Below are 7,137 nucleotides of genomic sequence, written 5' to 3'. Positions count from 1 at the left end.
TTTTCTTCCCAAGTAAAATAGTAACACAGTGACGTTTTCTTGCCATTTCCCTGGCCCATCTCTTCCTGAGTTGAAGAAATATTGCACTGGTTCTCAGCCCTCACTAGATAGAAGAATTGGGCTCTGTTTCTGTTTTTGTCAGTTTGTTATTGATACAAATGCCCCCATGCCCTCTGTGGGATGCCCTAAGACTGGTGCAAAGTTCAAAAATCTATTTTGAAAAAAAATTATACCAGGTAATTTGGAAGTTCCAACAGGACTTCTCTTCCAGTGGCTGAGAAGTCCCGTTGGAAGCTCCTATTTGGAAATGCTGAAATAAATTCATGTGAGGTCCTAGAAGGGTGTACTGTTGAGCCTGCTGTCAAAAATGTTTTCCCCCAACAATTCCTATTTACCATGGTATCGTTTTTTAATTTCCATTGAGCATTTATATAAATTGCCACCAGGTGGAACAAGTGCCTATTGTTTTTCCTCATCTGTGTTTAAGAGAAGAGGAAGTTCGCATTGAGAAATGCTCGTTCCACCCGCCACCCAAGCAATTAGAGTAATGGTTTTCAGAATTCAGATCGAACACATGTTTACAAGCGCCCGGGGTTTGGTTGTCGAATGTTGGATTCTGACCCTGTGAAAGGCAAGGATGTAGGATGTGAGAATAGACTCTTGCTACCCACCAGCTGTGCTGCTGAACAAATGCTTTTCATCCTACAGCATCTCACTTTAATCCTCCACGACTCAGCCGGGTGGGAGTCTCATTTTTTAGATAAAGACACTGGTGCTTAAAAATGATCAAATAACTTGTCCTGGGTCAGTCATATATAAGAACCCAGAGGGCTGCCCAGGTCTCACTCTATAGAGTGGTGGGGTTTTTTTGGTTGGTTTTTCTGCAGTTTTTATTGTTTCATTTAAACAAATAAAACATACATGGAGCCGTCTGTGCATTTTACCCACTGCACAGCCCGGCCCTGGGAGTGGTGACTGGCCCAGCGGGCTGCTCACTCCGCTGTGGTCCTGTGGTTCTGGAGGAAACTTTGAACAGTCTCTGCTCAGAACAACTTGCTGCGCATCAGCAGCACTTCACTCCCAGCTCCCTGACCTTGTCGATCAGGAACATCTGGAAAGCCACTGGGCAGCATGTGCTTTATCTTGCTGCTCCTATAACCGATGCTGGCAATGTACACACACGGGAGTATCATTCAGCCTCAACAAGGAAAGGAATCCTGACACAGGCTGCAGCACGGATGAACCATGAGACCATTACGATGAATGGATCCAGCCAGTCGCAGACAACTACTATATGATTCCACTCATATGAGGTACCCAGAGTAGTCAACTTCATAGAAAGTAGAATGGTCGTGGCCAGGGGGCTGGGGAAAGCAGGAACAAGGAGTTGTTTTTCTTCACAGAAATAGGGTCAGCTTACGAAGTGCAGAGTTTCTTCATACAGGGTCAGCGTGTAAGTGCAGAGTTTCTTTTCTCTTTTTTTAGACAGGGTCCTGCTCTGTTGCCCATGCTGGAGGGCAGTGGTACAATCTTGACTCGCTGCAACCTCCATCTCCTGAGTTCAAGCAATTCTCCTGCCTCAGCCTCCCTAGTAGCTGGGATTACAGGCACCCACCATCACACCTGGCTAACTTTTGTATTGTTAGTAGAGACAGGGTTTCATCATGTTGGCCAGGCTGGTCTCAAACTCCTGACATCATGTGATCCACCTGCCTCAGCTTCCCAAAGTGCTGGGATTACAGGCACGAGTCACTGCGCCCAGCCCAGAGTTTCCGTGTGAAATAATGAAAAGTTCCAGAGACTGGTTGCACAATATGAACATAGTTAACACTACTGAACTGCACACTTAGAAATGGTACTACAGGCCAAGCTTGGTGGCCATATCTATAATCCCAGGACTTTGGAAGGCTGAGGTGGGCGGATCACTTGAGCCCAGGAGTTTAAGACCAGCCCAGGCAACATGGTAAAACCCCATCTCTTATAAAAAATAAATAAACATAAGGGCTGGGTGCGGTGGCTTACACCTATAATCCCAGCACTTTGAGAGGCCGACGCAGGTGGATCACGAGGTCAAGAGATCGAGACCATCCTGGTCAACAAGGTGAAACCCCGTCTCTACTAAAAATACAAAAAAATTAGTTGGGCATGGGGGTGCACGCCTGTAGTCCCAGCTACTCAGGAGGCTGAGGCAGGAGAATTGCCTAAACCCAGGAGGCGGAGGTTGCAGTGAGCCAAGATCGTGCCATTGCACTCCAGCCTGGGTAACGACAATGAAACTGTGTCTCAAAAAAATAAAATAAAATAAACATAAGTGGTTAAGATGGTAAATTTTATGTCAAAGCATTTCTTACCACACATACAAAAAAATGCCAGTATATTACCTTACAATGGAAATGCATCTAGCAGACTGGACATTCAGGTCACCTGTGTAATCAATGTGCTCTCTACCCATAGATGGGCCAGGTGGACTTAGGGCAAGGGAAATAGGAATTGGGTTTCAGTATCCACCTCTACCTCCAGGGCAATCCTGCTCAGGGTCTGCTAAGTCGTGTCCATGGGCCCAGGCAGCCTTTCCCCTGCTTGGAAGAGGCGCCACAGAGCTGGATAGTGTGAAGTATCGAAGATAATTTAAGCTCTGATAAACATACCCCGAGGAGATTCAGTCTGAGGCACGAAGCATGAGGTTCTCATTTCCAGAAGCCACAGGTAGCACCAGAATCACTTCCCCTTTGTGAATCATGTAGTGTGAATCGCTGTAATATCTTGATTCAAATTTAAAATACTTCTATGTGACATTTTAAAATGATTGCCTTCTAATTTATGTGCATAAACAGGTTTACTAATTTAGACTAATTGAGGGAAAGATACATTATTACTTGATGAACACATAAAAAAGCCAGTTCGTTGATCAAGCTATCAACCAGCATGTTGTTGGTAAGAAACAGATTTTACTTAAAAGATAATTAAGGCTGGGCGCGGTGGCTCACGCCTGTAATCCCAGCACTTGGGAGGCCGAGGCGGGTGGATCACGAGGCCAAGAGATCGAGACCATCCTGGTCAACAAGGTGAAACCCCGTCTCTACTAAAAATACAAAAATTAGCTGGGCATGTTGGCGCGTGCCTGTAGTCCCAGCTACTCGGGAGGCTGAGGCAGGAGAATTGCTTGAACCCAGGAGGCGGAGGATGCGGTGAGCCGAGATCGCGCCATTGCACTCCAGTCTGGGTAACAACAGTGAAACTCCGTCTCAAAAAGATAATTAAGAAAGTTGTGGATTATTTTGGATTGCTTTATTTTATTTTACTTTATTTTTGAGACAGGCAGGAGTTGCCCAGACAGGAGTGCAATGGTGTGATCATGGCTCCCAAAACCTTGACCTCCCAGGCTCAGGCAATTCTCCCACCTCAGCTTCCCAAGTACCCTACTACACCTCGCTAAATTTTTTGTAGAGACAAGGTCTCGCTGTATTGCTAGATTAATCTCAAACTCCTGAGCTGAAGTGATCCTCCTGCCTCAGCCTCCCAAAGTACAGGGATTATAGGCATGAGCTGCCGCACCAGCCTGAACTGCTTCAGATAGTGTGTTTGCAAGTGAGACATTCTTTCTAAAACCCTTGCACATTTTAAAATGGAGAATCTCAAGTATTTTTAGAAACTAATAAAATGGGCCAGGCACAGTGGCTCATGCCTGTAATCCCAGCACTTTGGGAGGCTGAGGTGGGCAGATCACTTGAGGTCAGGAGTGATACCCTCCAATTGGGAGGTGGAGGTTGCAGTTAACTGAGATTGTGCCACTGCACTCCAGCCTGGGCAACAGAGTGAGACTCTGTCTCGAAAAAAGAAATGAGGCCGGGTACGGTGGCTCAAGCCTATAATCCCAGCACTTTGGGAGGCCGAGGCAGGTGAATCACAAGGTCAAGAGATTGAGACCATCCTGGTCAACATGGTGAAACCCCGTCTCTACTAAAAATACAAAAAATTATCGGGACATGGTGGCACGTGCCTGTAGTCCCAGCTACTCGGGAGGCTGAGGAAGAATTGCTTGAACCCAGGAGGCAGAGGTTGCGGTGAGCCGAGATCGTGCCATTGCACTCCAGCCTGGGTAACAACAGCGAAACTCCGTCTCAGAAATAAAAAATTAAAAAAAAGAAATGAATGCAATGAACCACCATGTCCTGTCACCCAGCTTCAACAATGACTATCTTACAGCCAATTTTGTTTTGTCGGTGATCCCCACCTACTTCTTGTACATTTTAATAAATATTTTTTCATAGGCGGTATATGATTGGATTATTCTAAAATAGAGGGGTTATAATTGTTTAATAAAGCTATCTTTAATTATAAAAACAATGCTCATTAAAAAAACTTAAATAGGTACCCAAGAAAAAAGAAAGAGCAAATCTGGTCTTCAGTGACTTCCTAAATGTGCTTAGAATATTGCAGAGGTCCTCAGTGTAGTAGACATCGAAGGCAGCCTCCCTTCCACCTGGCTCCTGCCCTCAGCCCTCCCCTACAGCCCCAGCCAGGCCTCCCCCTCCCCAGACCCTCCTACTCTGCTCCCTCACTCCCTAGACCAGATTAGTCATTTGCTTCCAGACACAGCATTTGCTTGTTAATTGTGTGGCTGGCCAGGCACACTGCCAACTCCTGGAGGAGAACATCGTTTTCTCCTGTACCCCACATCCAGCACAGTGGTCCAGTAAACATTCCTTGAATGAATCCTTGCACCCAGAGAGCAGCTCCACTCAGTGTGGTGAACATTCATCCTTTCAGAGGGCGTGGATGTAATAAGGCTTCCATAGCATCAATAAAGCACAATTCGGCTGGGCGTGGTGGCCCATGCTTCCAATCCCAGCACTTTGGGAGGCCGAGGCGGGTGGATCACTTGAGGTCAGGAGTTGAAGACCAGCCTGGCCAACATGGTGAAACAACATCTCTACTAAAAACACAAAAGTTAGGCATGGTGGTGTGTGCCTGTAATCCCAGCTACTAGGGAGGCTGAGGTAGGAGAATCGCTGAACTTGGGACCCAGTTGCAGTGAGCCAAGATCGCACCACTGCACTCCAGCCTGGGCGACAGAGCAAGACTCTGTCTAAAAAAAGATAATAAATAGGCCGGGTGTGGTGGCTCACACCTGTAATCCCAGCACGTTGGGAGGCCGAGGCAGGTGGATTACCTGAGGTCAGGAATTCAAGGCCAGCCTGACCAACATGATGAAACCCTATCTGTACCAAAAATACAAAAATTAGCTGGGCGTGGTGGTGGGCACCTATAATCCCAACTACTTAGGAGGCTGAGGCAGGAGAATCGCTTGAACCCAGGAGGCGGAGGTTGCAGTGAGACGAGATTGTTCCCAAATATATATATATAAAATAAAGCACAATTTGAGGATTTTCAGGAAGTTCATTGAAATTTATACCAAGGAACCAGCTGGAGAAAACCAAACCATTCACGCAGTCCAGAGGTTTGGGTAGGTATAGATGGAGAAGTGGCTTGGTTTGGCCCCTGATCAGAAAGTACTATGTTAGGAACTAGGGTCACCTATGAGAGCCCCCACCCATGCCTTTGTATGTGGGCTCAGACTCCCATGGGTCAGCTTCCAGCCCCTGCTCACACCAATAAACGTGACAAACCACATGAGGACACCAGGTCCATCTCCCCAGGGGACGACTGGGTCAAGCCCCGCCCACACAGGGTGAGGGCACCTGGCCTGAGAAAGGGCTTGGTAAGAGAAGCCCATGAAGTGGTCCCAGTGGCCGGGGACCTGAGCCCCACGGCAAAAGCGAAGAGCACCGGCCTTGGAATCCAGCAGACTGAGGTTTGGAGCCTAGTTCAGCCTTTTAACTAGCATGGGTGTCTTGGACCACCATCTTTAATACAAGCCTCAGGTACCTCATCTGTAAACAGGTGAGAATACTTACACTGCGACCGCATTAGGATAAAAAAGAATATCCTGTTTGCAAAGCACATGGTGGAGAGGCAGTAAATAGTAGCCTCTATTTCTTTTTAAATTTTATTGTTTTTTTTGAGGCAGTATCTCATTTGTCACCCAGGCTGGAGTGCAGTGGTGCGATCATGGCCCACTACAGCCTCAGACTCCCAGGCTCAGGTGACCCTCCCACCTCAGCCTCCTCAGTAGCTACTACAGGCGTGTGCCAGCACACCCAGCTAGTTTTATGTGTTTTTAGTAGAGATGGGGTTTTGCCATGTTGGCCAGGCTGGTCTCGAACTCCCGGGCTCAAGCAATCTGCCCATTTCAGCCTCTCAAAACGCTGGGATTACAAGCATGAGCCACCACACCCAGCCACCATTATTTTTTTTCTTTCTTCCCCTTCCACCCCTGCCCCCAGCACACACACAGTGTCTCAACCTGTTGCCCAGGCTGGAGTGCCGTGGTACTATCACGACTCACTGCAGCGTCCAACTCCTGGGCTCAAGGGATTCTCCGCTTCAGCCTCCCAAGTAGCTGGGACTAGGGGCATGCACCACTATGCCTGGTTAATTGCTTTTTTAAAAATTATTTTGTAGAGACAGGTCTCACTGTTTGCCCAGGCTTGTCTTGAACTCCTGACCTCAAGCCATCTTCCTGCCTTGGCCTCCCCAAATGCTGGAGTTACAGGTGTGAGCCACTGTGCCTGGCCAGTAGCCATTATTATTAGGTAATTTTAGTAGATATCTCTACTACAAAGGGCCTGTGAACTTCTAAGTAACCAGAAAGGTCAGTTGCGGACCGCTCTGCTGCCAAAGATTTTTGTTTTCTAGTTAACACCCACTAAAACACATTGCGGTGGAATCTTACCTCTAGCCCTGCGGTCCCTAGCACAGAGATCTTCAAAGCTGGCTGTACAGCAGCATCACATGTGGAACTTACACTCGTGCTATTGTGATTGCCGGGTTTGAGGGTTGGCACCTGGCCTCCTTCTGATGCACAGGCCCGCCGCCCACAGAAGGGACTCACAGAAGCCCGCCAGGTCCCAAAGTAGGAGGAACCCCAGCACCCACCTCATTGTGGACCTCATAATCCAGTCACTCTCAGGATGGACCACCACCTTCATCAGAACCATCTGAGCGGCTTGTACAGCTTTCTGGGGGCCCGCCTCAGACCTACTGAACTGGCATCCCTGAGGACGAAGCCAGGAG

The sequence above is a fragment of the Callithrix jacchus genome, chromosome 18, assembly GCF_049354715.1.
Source record: "Callithrix jacchus isolate 240 chromosome 18, calJac240_pri, whole genome shotgun sequence".
Lineage (NCBI taxonomy): Eukaryota > Metazoa > Chordata > Mammalia > Primates > Cebidae > Callithrix > Callithrix jacchus.
This window is presented reverse-complemented; position numbering follows the sequence as displayed.